General features: G+C 42.9%; 1 long non-coding RNA gene across 1 annotated transcript; it reads right to left on the bottom strand.

Moving 5' to 3' along the window:
• Window positions 1-445: 445 nt before the first annotated feature.
• On the bottom strand, window positions 446-14694 carry LOC105479229 (uncharacterized). Its single transcript, XR_011623545.1, has 3 exons — window positions 14620-14694; window positions 2462-2576; window positions 446-2092 (listed from the first exon to the last, which is right to left on the bottom strand). It is a non-coding gene; the product is annotated as an uncharacterized lncRNA (long non-coding RNA).
• Between the last annotated feature and the right edge of the window lie 940 nt (window positions 14695-15634).

Raw genomic sequence — 15634 nt, 5'->3', positions numbered from 1 at the left:
GAGGTGATTGATAAATACTAGTTCCTTCCTTAGAAGGACAGATACTGAAGCAGAGTTGTCAACAATTGACTCTAACCCAAGGCAGAATGAATTGGCTTAAATAGAAGAATAAAGTACAAAAGCACCTAATAAGAGGAAAGCCTTCACTAAGGATGGACATTGAGAGATGTCTTTATGGAGGAGCAGAATGTCCAAAGACCCCGAAAGAGGTGTTGAGGTGAGGTTTGGGCATTCTGCATGCGCAATCTGCATGCCTCGCCACCTGGTTCATTCATTCACTCCCTGGAGAAGGGCTCTCTGGAACAGCCTGTCTCACACTGTGTGAGGAGGGATTTTGAGGATTTTGTTCTCTCCTGTACCCCCAGTGCCTGGAGCACTCTGGGTGCTTAATACATAAATACCAAATTGGTGAGTGGATTCTACGAAAAAGGCACAACAGGGACAGACCAGAGAAGCAGCCTCATCTGTGCCAGGGATTCTGCACCAGATGGAGCGCCAGGAGCAAGCAGTGTGGGAGGACGTGGTGAGATGAGAGGTCGATGGGGGAAGGCTGAGAAAGGCCTTGAAGTCATGCTGAGGAGTTCGGGTTGTCCTGTAGGTGACAGAGAGCCATTGAGAGTTCTGAGAGGGAGAGATACGATCCAAGCTATGTTTCAGAAAGATAACTTGGGAAATGTAGAGTGTAGTGGAAAGGATGGATCTGAGAACGGAAGCAGGAAATGGGTAAGGAGGAGGTTGCTTCACCTCAGAGATGTCAAGGGTCTGGACTCAGGCCATTTGTTCAATGGGTGAATGGTAGAAGGGATGAAGGCAGTGGTGAAGAGAAAAGCACCAAAAGGGAAACACTATAGGGGGTGTAGGATTCAGTGATCAGTGAGATGGGACAGGGAGAGAGACTGTGGAGGGCCTTCGCAGGGCTTCAGAGGGGTGGTGTGTGCAGTGCATGTGCACCTGTGTGTGTGCACTCATGCATGTGTCGAGGGATGGAGCTCACATGGTGGGCAGTTCTGGCATACATGGGGGTTTGTGGGGCTGCTCTGATGGGCCTGTTCCTTGTCAACAGGGCAGATGGCAATGCTGGCCTGATGCTCAGGAGAGAGGTTGAGGGTAGGGAATGGAGAGTTGAGAGTCATCATCATGGAGGGGTCGTTGAAGCCAAGGGCGAGAATGAGATCCCCCAGGATGAGATGGAGTGAGAAGAGCAGGGAGGGGCCGGGTGCAGTGGCTCATGCCTGTAATCCCAGCATCTGGGGAGGCCAAAGCGGGAGGACTGCTTGAGGCCAGGAGTTTGAAACCAGCTTGTACAACACAGTGAGACCTTGCCTCTACAAAAAATAATTTAAAAAATTGTCTGAGCAGGATGGCACCCACCTGTAGTCCTAGTTACGTGGGAGCCTGAGGTGGGAGGATCACTTGAGTCCAGGAGTTCGAGGTTACAGTGAGCTATGATCACGCCACCACACTCCTGGCTGAGATGTGAATGACCTGTCAGTGTGTGAGAAAAGGCATTTTGTCCTCTTTTAATTCCCCCCTGGAGAGTGGAGCCTAGAACCCTGACTGCCTCTGACCTTGCCATCCAGTTGGGGTGTGGCTCTGGAATATGAGCGCCTTTCCTCCATTCTTTCCCTGTGGACTTGCTGCTCTGTGTGGGTTTCCTTTCCTTTCGGAGGTAGGATGGGGAGGCCTGGGTGGCCCTCAGATGACAAAAAGACCCAGAAGAGCCATGAAAAGAACATAAGGAGAGGATGGAGAGGGTAGAGAGCCCTGCTCAGGTGCACTGAACATCATGACTTGGAGTCTAATTGGCAGCTCAAACATGGCATATCCGAAACTAAACTCTTGCTTCCTTCCCATGCCCCCATACCTGAACCCCCATCCGTCTGGGTAGCACCACTTCTCCCTCATCCAGTTGCTCAGGCCCAAACCCCGGGACACAGCCTTTGGTTAATCCAGCAGGGATTCCTATGGCCTCTGCTTTCAGACCATCTTCTGAACTAGATGTCTTATCTCCTCTGGCAGGCGAAGCAAACTGGCCCCAGACACTCTCCTCTCACTTGGTCTCTTCACAGGTCTTCCTGTTCCTATTCACGCCCTCGCAGAAGCCAGAGTAATTTTAAAAACAACATGAATCGAGTTGTTTTATGTCTTTGTTCAAAGTCCAATGGTTGTTCACTGCTCTCAGAACTAAACCTGAAGTCCTATGGCCCAGAAGGCTCTGTACTATCTGTCCCCTGGACATCTTTCTGACTTCATTTCCAACCACCCTCTGCAGCTGCCTCCTTGCTGGTCTCCACACCCAGAGAATGCATCCCTGTGGCCTGGCTGTCCCCACTCTGGGAGACTACCCCCAAACATGCTCATGACTTGCTCCCTTCCTTTATGGGGCCTCTGCTTACACATTACTTCCCAGGAGATGCCTGGAATACATTGGGAAAACGAATGGATGCATGTATGATAATACCTGTTTTAACCTTGTGCCTGGCACATGGGAGGTTCTTGCAAGCTCTCCTGTCTCGGCTATGAAATCTGCTTCCACTCCCAAAGGCATGGCTGGTTCTTTGTAAAGGAGGCCCCACCTACACAGAGAAGGTGGAGATCAGCTCTGCAGAAAGGACAGACGCACGAGCTGCCACTGGACGCCAGAGGGCGCCGCATGCAGCGGCATCTGCACACTGCGGTTCGGGCGGCGCTGCTGCAATCTGGGAGGGCTGCAGCCGTCATCGCCTACGCAGCAGGGAGAGACCGGGACTGGACAGCCACTGGCAGGGCTTCTGAACCAGCCGCGCCTGGCTCCCTGCGCATCCCCCATCCCAGGTCCTAAGGGCTCTTAAATAAAAGGTCAGGGGAGATTTTGAGGGTATGATTTTTTTTCGCCACCTATTTGTTAAGGCCTTAAACCCCAGCACCTTCAGTCACCTGAGGTCACATCTCTGACAACACTTCCCCTTCCGCATTTTAAAAATACAGAACCCAGAAACAGAAGCTTTAGTGAGGTAAAGTAACCTACACCCTCTGCCTAACAAACCCCTCAGCCCTCCCCTGGACAGCTCCCAGTCTCTCCAAGCCGACTTCATGTCCTAGGAGACCACCTTTCCCTGTTCAAGTGCCCTGTAGCAAATGGTGCTGTGAACTGCGATTGTGTGAGCTTCCTGAGAGCAGGTTAGTGAGAGAGAGAGAGAGAGAGAGGAGAGAGAGAGATTGCGATTTGGTGGGTATGCAGGGCAAGGAGGCTCCTATTAGACTTCTCAGCCCCCAGACCAAATTGGATATCCCTAACATAGCCCTGTCCTCACACATCCCGGTCTCTCCTTCCAGACTCTCTCTTCTGCTTTCGCTCTGTGTGAACCCTGTCAGGCAGGTTAGCCTTGGAGGCTCTCAGTGTGGACAGCGTCTTAGAGATCACCTCACTGTTCTTGGGCGCACCCAGCAAACACAGGTCCCAGGAACTCACTGATCACCGCCCCATCCACAGCCCAGGTCCTCCTGTTGTTTTGTGGTCTACTGTGATTGGTGGGAATATCTGCCCACCATAGCAAGCAAACTCTGTCTCCCAGGCATGACTGCCCATCGTCTCACCTGTTTTTCCCATTGCGCCTTCTCAGAGGTGAAGGGTGTGCTGCTCAGAACCTGACTTGGCAGAAGGCCAGAGGGCAGGGCTGGGCAAGGCTGGGCAGGGCAGGGTAGGGTGTGAACAGTGAGCTGTTGGTCTATGCAGGGCATGAATGAATGGTGAGCTGTTGGCCTAACCAACGGATGGTCTGAGGTGAGGATGCAGGGTGGAATGAGTGCCAGGACCGGGTCAAGGTAGCATTTGACATGGGTAAAGTCAGTCTCCTATGTGCTTCTGTCTTCCACATAGCTCCTGATTTTTGTTCATTCTCACTGAAAGCTCCTTTTAAAATATCCTCCCCACACACTGCCAGGGGCCCCGCATGTTGGATCATCTTGCCTGCAAAACAAACTGCTCTTATTATGTAATGATGAGTGAGTGCGTCTATCCACCGTTAACAACCTGAACATTTGTAACAACCAACATAGCTTCTGGCTGGAGCGAGAGGCTGTGGACTGCCTCACTCTCACTAAAGTGTGAGAATTCAGCCCCAAGTAGAGTCTCTTGACATTCTGTTTTGCCTGGGCAGGCTTGTCACATGTAACAGTGTGACTTTCTCTCAGGCTTCTTGAAATTCTAAAATAATGGAAGCGCCTCCATATGACCCTCTTGGACAACCAATCTCTGGGGATTCCTGGGTGCGGATACCGGCTTTGGTGTCAGACTTGCTCTGTCCTGCAGAGTCCCACTTCTTGTTTTCTGGTTGGGTAGGGGTTCATTAGCTATTTTTTTAATGGTGTCGATAAAAAATGGATTAGTATGCTAATTTTAACCATAGCTTTCACATGGCATAATGCCTTAGCCCAATAAAATACATAAAATTGTATATACAGCCTGATTATAACTTTATTGAAAAGCAACAACAAGGGGTAGGATTTCTAGCCATGGCAGAGTGAAGATAAAATTATATGCTTATATTAGAAAAGAAGATCTTACATCAATGACCTCTTTTCCAACTTAAGAAACTAGAAAAAGGAGAGCAAATGAAACCGAAAATGAGCAGAAGGAAGGAAATAATAAAGATTAGAATGGAAATTGATAAAACAGAGAACAATAGATAAAATCAATGAAATCAAAACTGGTACTTTGAGAAGATTAATAAAATAGATAAGTGTCTAGCCAGTCTAACCAGAAAAAAGAGAAATCACCAACACCAGAAATGAGAGAGATGACATTACTATTAATTCTACAGACCTTAAAAGGACAATAAGGGAAATTCTAAACAACTTTATGCTAATAAATTGGACAACTTGGTTGAAATGGAGAAATTCTGTGAGAGACATAAACTACCAAAGCTCAGACAAAGGAAACAAATAACCCAGTACCCCATAGTTATTTAAAAAATAAATATGTAGTTTAAAGCCTGCTTAGTTTTAACTAATTTTCTTAGTTAAGAACAAAAATTCCAGGTTCAGATGGCTAAACTGACTAATGCTACCAAATGTTTAAGGAAGAAATAATTCTACACAAATTCTTTTAGAAAATAGAAAAGATAATACTTGTCAATCCATTATGTGAGACCAGCATTACACTGATACCAAAACCAGACAAAAACATCACCAGTAAAGAAAACTATAGGACAATATGCTTCATGAACATAGATGTACAAATGGAATAAAAACGTATCAAATCAAATACAAAATAACAAGAAAAGAATAATACTTCATGACCAAATGGGGTTTATCATAGAATACAAGGTTGGTTTGACTTCAAGAAATCAATGTAATTCACCATATGAAAAATATAAAAAAGCAAAACCACATGATCATCTTAATAGAGAAAAATGTTTGACAATATTCAATATTCACTTGTGATAACATCTTTCAGCAAACTAAGAAAAAAGAGAGTTGTTTTTCACCTCATAAAATGCATCTATGAAAAACCTGTAGCTAACATTATACTTAATGATGAAAGACGAAATGCTTTCCTTCTAACATCAAGAAGACAAGGATTTCTGCTTTCACCATTTCTATTTAAGATTCTATTGGAGCATGAACCTAGTACAATAAGGTAAGGAAAAGAAATAAACAGCTTCTAGATTGGAAAGTAAGAAGCAAAATTGTCTTTATTCACAGGTGGCATGGTTATTTATGTAGAAAATCCAATGGAATCTACCAGAAAAGCTACTAGAATTCATAAGTGAGTTTAGAGAGATATCAGAATACAAGATCAATGTACAAAAATCAATCATATTTCTAAATACTAACAACAAACAATTATAAATTGAGATTTAAAAACCCCATTTACAATAGCATTAAAATATAAAATACTTAGGGACAAATCTGAAAAAGGATGTGAAAGACCTATACACTGAAAATTATGAAACATTAATGGTAAAAATGAAAGACCTAAATAATTGGAAAAATAGACTGCATTCCAAGGTCAGAATATTATCAAGACATCACTTCTTCTCAAATTAATCAACGTATTCAATAGAATCTCAATAAAAATCTTGGCAGAATTTTTAACAGAAATTGACAAATTGAGCTATACATTACTGCAAAGAACCTAGAATAACCACTGCAACCAAGGCTGCAGAATAAAAACAATGTGGTATTGGTGTCAAGATAGACAAATAGATCAATGGAGTAGTAAAGAAAGTCCATAAATTGATTCACACATATATGGACAATTGATTTTTTATAAAGACACAAAGGTAGAAAGAAGTCTTTCAACAAATGGCACTGGAACAACTGAACAGCTATATGCAACATGAACACATGTACATAGACCTTTTCCTAATGTCATAAACAAAAATCAGCTCAAAATGAGTCATTAGACCTAACCAAAAGAGCTAAAGCTATATACTTTCTAGAAAAAAACAGAAAATGTTTTGACCTTGTTACTCAAAGATGTCTTAGATATGACACTAAAGAAGCATGATGTATAAAAGAACAAATTGATAAATTAAACCTCGCTGAATTAAAAACATTTGCATTTAAAAGACACAATTAAGAAAATGAAAATATAGATCCAGGCTAGGAAAACATATTAGTAAATGCTACAAAAAATTGTTTTTTGTAGAGACAAGGTCTCGCTATGTTGCGCAAGCTGGTTTCAAACTCCTGGCCTCAAGCAGTCCTCCCGCTTTGGCCTCCCAAAATGCTGGGATTATAGGCATGAGCCACCGCACCCGGCCCCTCTCTGCTCTTTTCACTCCATCTAACAAGGAACTCACATGCAGAATATATGAATAATTTCTATAACTCAGTAAAAAAGAAAAACAAATTTAAAAATGGGCAAGATATTTGAATAGACATTTCACCAAAGAAGATATACTAATGGATAATAAGCACATGAAAATATATTCCCATCATTAGTCATTATGAAATACAAATTAAAAGCACAATGATCAGAACAGTAAAGACAAAAAAAAAAAGAAGCACAAGAAGATATCATACATACTACAAAACTGTAATATAAAAGACTGAGGATAACATCTGTTGGTGAGAATAGGGAGAAATTGAAACACTCATTCATTGTTGGTGAAAATGTAAAATGGTGAATCTACTTTGGCAAATAATTTGTAGTTTCTTTAAAAAGTTAAGCATACACCTACCATATTAGCAATTTATTTATAGGTATCCATCCAAGAGAAATAAAAACATATGTCCAAAGACTTATGTAAGAATACTTATAGCAAGAATAGTCAATATAGCCAGAAACAGAAAGGAATCCAAATGTCCACCAACTGCTGGATTAACACAATGTGCTATATCCATACAATGGAATGCTATTCAGCAATAAAAAAGAAATAGACTACTGGTATATGCTATAACATGGATGAACCTCAAACATGCTAAGTGAAAGAAAACAGACATAAGAAACACATATTGTATGACTCCACTCCTGTGAAATTTCCAGAAATGCCACATCTATAGAGAAATAAAGCAGAACAGTGGTAGCCTGGGGCTTGGGGCGGGAGTAGGGATTGAATGAAAACCGGCAGGAGTGAACTTTTGGGGGTGATGGATATATAAATCTCTAAATTTACCAAAACATTAATACTTAGTCTAAAAATGAATGTATTTTGTACAGTATAAGTTATACCTCGATAAAGCTATTAAAACTACACAATAACAACTACTACTACACATGCTGGGAAAAATGATGGGAAAAATGTGCCAATATACCAAAAACGGTTATGTTGAGATCATGTTGCGAGTGGATTTTTTTTTTTATTTCTTACATTTTCAATAATCTGCAATACATTTATCGTGAAAAATATAATAAGTGGCAAGTCTTGGGAGATAGAGGTTGATATTGGTGAAAAGTCTGATTGGAAAGGCATTCTTATTTTGTGGTTCTTTCTAGGTCCCACGGCCATTTGGAAGTAATAAAATCAATAAGACTGGGGCTGCCAATAAAAAACCTTGGCATCATCCTGACTTCTTCCTCCTTCATTTTTAAGACTTTGTCTCCAAGTCTTGGCAATTCTTCTGTTAGAGTAGGGATAGTTCAGTTTCTTTCTGCCCATTCTGGCCACACAGCCCTTGCTCAGCCCTTGTCCCACTGCAGAAGCATTCTAACGGGTCTGCTAGCATTGTAAATACATTATTTGTAATGGGTAGGGAAATGCCCCACTACTTATTCCATATTGTAAAACCTCAATAATCAGAAGAGTGTGGTAGTCCCAGTACGTGAATAAACAGATCAATGGAATTGAATGGGAAGTTCAGACATAGCCTGAGTACATTTATAAATTTGTATAGATAAAGGAGACATCTCATATAACAATGAGAGTAGGGATGGCTTTTTAATAAATGGTGTAACGACTACTGAATAGCCATCCCACACCCTCTACCAGTGTAAACTCCAAATAAACTGAAGATTCAAATGTAAAAAGTAAAATTCTATTACTAGGAGAAATCTCAGGGAAGTATTTTATAATCATAAAGAATATCTTTCAATAGATGACTCACAATACTAAAGCCATAAAATAAAAAAATTGATAAATTCAGTTACAAGAGCAACAAAACTTTTACATGGTAAAAATATGGTAAGAAAATTCAAAGAAAAATGATAAAGTGGGAAAAATATCTGTAACTCATCATCCAGACAAATGGCTAATCTCCTTCATATATAAAGAGCTGAAAGAAGTCAATAAGGTAAAAGGTAAGCAATACAATAAAACAGTGGGAAATGGCAATGAACAATCAGTCCACAGACAAAGAAGTGCATGTGCTCCTTAATATGTGAACAGATACACTCCTTCACTCAAAATTAAGAGAAATACATATTAAAGCTACACTGAGACATCATATTTTTTGACCTATTGATTTGGCAAAAGCTCAAAAGTTTAACTATATATTTGTCTTTGCTGTGCTCTCAAGAAACAGGCCCTCTCATTCATATAGTGGAGGTGGGAGTGTTAATTGGTTCAGCCCCATGGAGGCCAATTTGGCAACAGTTTTCAAAATTGCCAATACATTTACCCTTTGACCCAGAAATCACATTTCTGGGAATTTATTCTATGAATACACCTGAGTATATTAAAATGACATATGCACAAGGTCATTCATTGCTGCATGATCTGTAATAGTAAAAGACTGGAAACACCCCAACTGTCTATCACTAGAGGACTGGTAAAATAAACTGTGTTAGAGCCATACATGGAATACTATGCTACTATAAAAATGAAACAGGTGTATTTCTATGTTTTGATATAGAAAAAAGCTCTGGATATATTATAAAGTGAAAAAAAGCAAGGTAAACCAGTGTATTTAGTATGCTACTTTTGAGTATAAAAATCAGAGGAAGGGAAAGATATATTTGCATTTGTTCATATCTGCACAAAAAGTACTAGAACGATACACAAGAAATGATTCTCGGTGGTTATCTACAGGGATCATGGAATGGAGTGGACAGGGCAGAGTGAGAATGAGACATCTCAGTGTGTATCTTTTATAATTTATTATTATGGTTTTTTGATTTATGTGAAATATTACTATTCAAAACAAAAAGTAAAAATCTCTTGAAGTTCACCATTAACGCATGTTAGAAAACATACATACACAACCATGTTGAAATGTTGTTCCCACAGTCCACACAATCAAGTGTAAACTCCTACACCTGCCCGCAAGAGTCTCAATTTCCCAGCTTTATCTCAGCCCTCACCTCTACACAGGCCTCAGGCACCAGCCAGACCAGGCTGGTACTGGTTCCGTGAGAACACCATGTGCTCTGGGACCTGAGTCTTTGTTTCTTCCACCTCCCTGCATGGAATTCCCAACCCTACCAGTTAATAACTTTCAAGACCCTCTTCCTGCATCTCCAGTGAAGTCTTAGTATAAGAAGAATGTGATGATGAGGATGATCATGATGATGACACCACTGTTTACTGGGCACCTATTGTGCTAGGCATTGCACTAAGTGCTTTATTGCATCTCATTTGATCTTACCATCAACCATGTGAAGGAGGAATTGCTATCTCTGTTTCACATACACAGGAAACTGAAAACAGAAGAGGTAAAACCAGACATGGTGCAGCACCACAACCCAAACCTTGGTATCTGGGGTTAGACAGGCTTGGCCTAGACTCCCAAATCAGCTCCTTTCTAGCTCAGTAACCTTAGAAAGTGACATCATCTATGGAAGGTTTAACTTAATCATCAGTAAAATGCTAATAATTAAAATGCTTATTTCATGGAGTTGTTCAGGATTAATGAGACACTGGAAAGAAAACACTCGGCATACCGCTTGGCACATAGTAAGTGTTCAATTATTGGCTAGTCACAAAGTCCTTATAGTACCAGATTTTATCCACTGTCCATGTTGAAGTCTTTCCCCCTTGAAGTGTGAAGTCCTAACCACCCAAGCTTCTTGTTTATACAGACAACACCATGCCAGCCAATGCTATGTTCTCTTTCTCTATCTTCATTTGTCTTTATTTCATCTGTTAGATCATAACGGTTTCAAGGGCTAGGACTAGCTCCTGGGTTTCTCTCTGTGCTCCCTCATTGGACCCAGCACTTAGTAGATGCTCAATAAATGTTTATTGATTTTGTCTGAAGAAAGTGGGTAGGAAAGGAAAACAAAAAGGGAGAAGGAATCTAAAATAAAACAAGAGACATCTAAGGACTAACATAATTATAAAAAATGTTAATGCAACCCTTGAGCCCAGAAGTTCGAGATTGCAGTGAGCCACCATCCCACCACTGCACTCCAGCCTGGAACAACAGTGAGACCCTGTCTCAAAAAAAAAAAAAAAATAATAATAATAATGCCAGGCTTGATGGGGAGAAAGTGAAGAGGGAGAAAATCCTATGAGGTGGACAGGAAGTAAAATAGCAAGAATAGGAAGTGGGAAAAGAGGGTACTGAAAGTGGTGCAATACAATGAGGGAAACACATTTAGAGGGACTCTTGGGCAACATTGAATTTCCTCATTTCTTGAATTCATTAAGATATGGATGATTAAAATGAGATTAAAAGGCCACCCCTAACTCCCAAGTTAGTCTTATTGTTTGGAGATGATGGTGGTGGTTGAAGGGTTTTTAACTGATCACAAGTTGTTCTTGTGCCCTGACCGGGGAAAAGACAGTATGTAGCCCTGAGCATTAGTGGGCCTGGATGCTGCAAAGGCCAGGAAGCAGTCCTCCGTTCTGTCCTCCACACTGGGTATGTCTTGATTGGGAGTTTGCATCTAGTTTTGATCCATGGACTTTATAAAAAGAGGGAGCAGGCCGGGCGCGGTGGCTCACGCCTGTAATCCCAGCACTTTGGGAGGCCAAGATGGGCGAATCACGAGGTCAGGAGATCGAGACTAACTAGCCAGGAGATCGAGACTAACTAGCCAGGAGATCCTGGCTAACACGGTGAAACCCCGTCTCTACTAAAAAATACAAAAAAACTAGCCGGGCGAGGTGGCGGGCGCCTGTAGTCCCAGCTACTCAGGAGGCTGAGGCAGGAGAATGGCGTAAACCCGGGAGGCGGAGCTTGCAGTGAGCTGAGATCCGGCCACTGCACTCAAGCCTGGGGGACAGAGCGAGACTCCGTCTCAAAAAAAAAAAAAAAAAAAAAAAAAAGAGGGAGCAGTGGGAGAGTCTAGCAAAGTGGTTGGGGAATGAAATGCTGTCCCCTTCGTCCATGATCATCCTCTGAAAACCCATTCATCCTGTTAGGTTCACTGTGAAGAAGCCTCCTGGGTGTTAGAAAGGGCCTGACCATCCTCCATATTCCACTGGTTTCCACTTGTTGACAGTACTCACACAAAGCTATTTTGCATAAGAGAAATGAGAGAGCAAAACTCCCTCACCCCAGACTGGGAACTCCTTGAGAGCAGACAGCCATTGTGTTCATCTCTGTACTGCCTGATGGGGGCCTTGTCCAGTGTCTGGCACCTGGTGCCTGACTTAAAACAGGTGCCCCATAAATATCTGTTTGTTGAGGCATCTCTGTAGAGGACTGGACAAGAGGTGATGACTTGAAAGAATGCAGGAGGTCAGATTAGATGCCCCATTGCAGTGCTTCTGTGACACCCTGGACTTCCCACACATTATCACCAGTCTCACAAAATTCATCTGCACATTTTAGGCCTCTCTCCCCCAACCAGATCCTTTAGAGCAGAGATGAACTGACTTGTGCTAAAAGCAGGTGCTAGATGATTGTTTATTGAATACATGGACACAACTTCATAATCCTGTAGATTGCTTTAGAGCTCAGCAGAGCTAATTCCCCTGGGAATCATGGTGGTGCTGCACCATGCCTGGATTTACCTCTTTCTTGGCAGCAAGACCTGATGTGTTCTCTTCAAATTTGCATTTGATATCATTCATCTCCCAGGCCAGATCCCTGAGGATCCTCAAGAATGGCTCCCAAATGTTGGCTGTGTAGTAGAATTGCCTGGGGAAGCTTTTAAATCCTAGTGCTCAGGTCACATTTTGGATAAATTCAATCAGAATGTCTTGGGGTAAGAGCCTGAGTTCAGTGGCTGTTAATGATCTCCAATTACCACCAAATGACCAAATGATCCCCAATCAGTGAGTGATTTTTAAGGACCCCACCAATGGCCCCAAGATCATCATTGCAGACAATCCCCAGTGGATATGAAAGTTTGGGAACTACCGGTTTCGGAAATGCATTTTACTATAGAAATTGAGTAAGTCTCAATATATCGGAAAATTAATAATGAGACCTGTGTCCCTGACACAACATAAATGGAGGTGCCACTGTAGAACATTTATCAAAGGATCTGGTGTGACAGCTGGAATTTGTACAGATGCTGTTAACGTTTGTAGATCATCCTGAGAAGTAGTTCAGTGAGGCACCTCTTCCTCAGCACGGTTACTCTCTCCTTCACCTGTGTGTTTATTCAGCACTTTAAATTATTTGTTGCTATGTTTTTCTCCTCACTAGTTGTGAGCAACTTGAGGGCAGGAACTGTGTATCCATAAGCACACTGAGCGTCTGGTGTCTAACCCTCAGTGGATGACAGACACCTGCTTGTGACATAAATGTGTCAGTGAATTCACTCACTCATTTATATACTCATTCAACAAATGATGATAGGAACAGACAGAAAGGTATGGCATTGGCAGAGAACAGGAGTTAATTAAGCAGAGAGCAAAACGAGGAGACTGAATTAAACACAGGGAAGTAAAAGCTGAAGAATAAGAGAAAGAAAAGGGTATTCATTTATCATTTGAATTCATGTAATGCAGTGGTGGGTAAGTTTGACTGGAAGAAGCATTTTTTAAAATCAAATGGACTCAAAAGTGAGTTAACATCTCTAAGTGCTCTGTACTTTTTTTTTTTTTTTTTTTTTGCGGGGTAGGGGGAGCGGGGGATGGAGTTTTGCTCTTGTTGTCCAGGCTGGAGTGCAATGGTGCCATCTCGGCTCACCGCAACGTCTGCTTCCCGGGTTCAAGTGATTCTCCTGCCTCAGCCTCCCACGTAGCTGGGATTACAGGCATGCACCACCATGCCTGACTAATTTTTGTAATTTTTATTTTGTTAGAGACGGGGTTTCTCCATGTTGGTCAGGCTAGTCTCAAACTCCTGACCTCAGGTGATCCTCCCACCTCGGCCTCCCAAAGTGCTGGGATTACAGGTGTGAGCCACCGCGCCTGGCCAGTGCTCTGTACTTTTTCTCCTTTTTAGGATATTTAGTCACAAGTAAAATAAATGAGTTACTATATATTATTTGCATACCATCCCTTTTCTCTTCCAAGTTCTACAAAGGCAGATCCTACTTGTGTCACTCACCTCCGTGTCCCCAGCACCCGGCACGGCATGACACACAATGGGTGCTCAGTAAATATTTACCAAGCTATTCAATGGATTCACGGATTCAGTTCTTCTATTACCCAAAATCATCACGTCATCTTCATCTCAAAGTTGTTTTGAGGAATAACTTAGATAAAATATATAAGCACTGGGCACATGGTAGGCATTCAGTGATTGTTAAGTCATTATTATAATTGAGAAAAACAATAGACACTAAGCACCTACTTTGAAACAGACCTTATGCTAAATGCCGTGCAAAAAGGGACAATCAAAAGTGCCAAGAAATTGCATCTTTTAAAAGCTGTATGGGTTTGAGGACCCCATTGTCACTGCCTCCCCCTGCGCTCTCCCCAAAGAGCCTCGGCAAAAACCAGTACTCACTCACAATCATCTACCTGGCCACACCCCAGCAGCCAGCCCTGGAACCGCTAAGCCCGGTCTTCCTTTCCACAACCACCAGATGGCAGCACAAAGCACACGGATGGACAATGCTCCGTGCAGGAGGGCTGCTGTCTCGAGCACAGGTCTGGCCTTGGTCGGCTGTTTGGGAGTCAACACTTAATGCTTTGCGATCGGTCCCTTCCTTTCCACTTCCAAGCCTCTGACCCCATCCCTTCACCCTGGAGTCACCTCACACCTGCAGGGTCCTCATTCACAATCCTTCCCAGAGTACCTGGAGTGCCTTCCTTTCGCCTCCATTCCTTTACTGACCCCCATGTTGCTTTTCATGAAGGTGCCAAATCCGTTGTCTCGCCCTTGAAGTGTCTCACCATCGCAGCTCACCTTATTCCTTGCTGCACTCCAGCAATGGCCTACCAGTCACCTCCTGTTCTCTGTCTTTGCTCACATCACTCCCTGCCTGCTATGTCCACACATGCATGCTCACCCTTGCTGCCCCTCCTCTTCACCTCCTTGAAAGCCCAGCAGAGGCTCTCTTGCAGAAGTCTTCACGCTGGAAACCAGATGATGGCTCACTCTTCTATGTGCCCCATCACCACTTCCTTTCTTGGTAAGTGTTCAAAGGGTTTCAGGTTCGAGGTGATCTGGTTGCATGATGCTTCATCAGCAATCTCCAGGTGTTTCCTGTCACCCCAGCCAGGGACTGCAAGAACAGGTTTTTCTCTTAAAAGAGAAACTGAGCACTGGCAGACTAGCAGGGGTCGGTGAGCCATGCAGAGTTAGGAAGAGCAATCAGCACTTGGAAAACATGGTGGGAGACAACAGGGAAGGCGAAGGGAGTTGTGTATAAGTAATTCATTGTCTAGAGCTCAGTGTACAAGCAATAAAAGAGAAGTGTATGGAGAGGGTAGCAGGGACCAGATCTTACAAGGTCTAGAAGACTCTGCCAATGTTATTTGGACTTTACTTTGGAAGTAGGGGAGTCTTAAAGGATTTTAAGCCAGAGGGGTGACATGACTGGATTTTTCTATTAAGGAAGATCACTCTGGCTGCTGTGGGGGATAGACTGCTGGGGGGGCAATGACTGCAGGTCATAGGGAGACCACCTGCTGGGAAGCTGTTGCAGTGGTCCAGACAGAGATGTGGGTATGAACTAAAAAGAGATACTGCAGGGATGGAGTCAGTAGGCTAAACAAGCCCTGTAGACCTGTTGAGTCTGAGGGGTCCATGGGATACCTGAGTGGCGAGTACAATGGGATTTGGATGTTCCTGCCTGGAGCTTGGGAGATAGGCCTGGGCTGGATCTAGAAGTCTGTATGGATGAGGCCTCTGACATGGATGAGATTAGGCAGGGAGCAGGGGTGCATGTAGAAGAGAAGAGAGGAAAGTGGGAACATTT

Source organism: Macaca nemestrina, chromosome 1, assembly GCF_043159975.1.
Source record: "Macaca nemestrina isolate mMacNem1 chromosome 1, mMacNem.hap1, whole genome shotgun sequence".
NCBI classification, from domain to species: domain Eukaryota; kingdom Metazoa; phylum Chordata; class Mammalia; order Primates; family Cercopithecidae; genus Macaca; species Macaca nemestrina.
The sequence above is the reverse complement of the archived record's forward strand: the minus strand, read 5'-3'. Positions and strand labels throughout refer to the sequence as shown.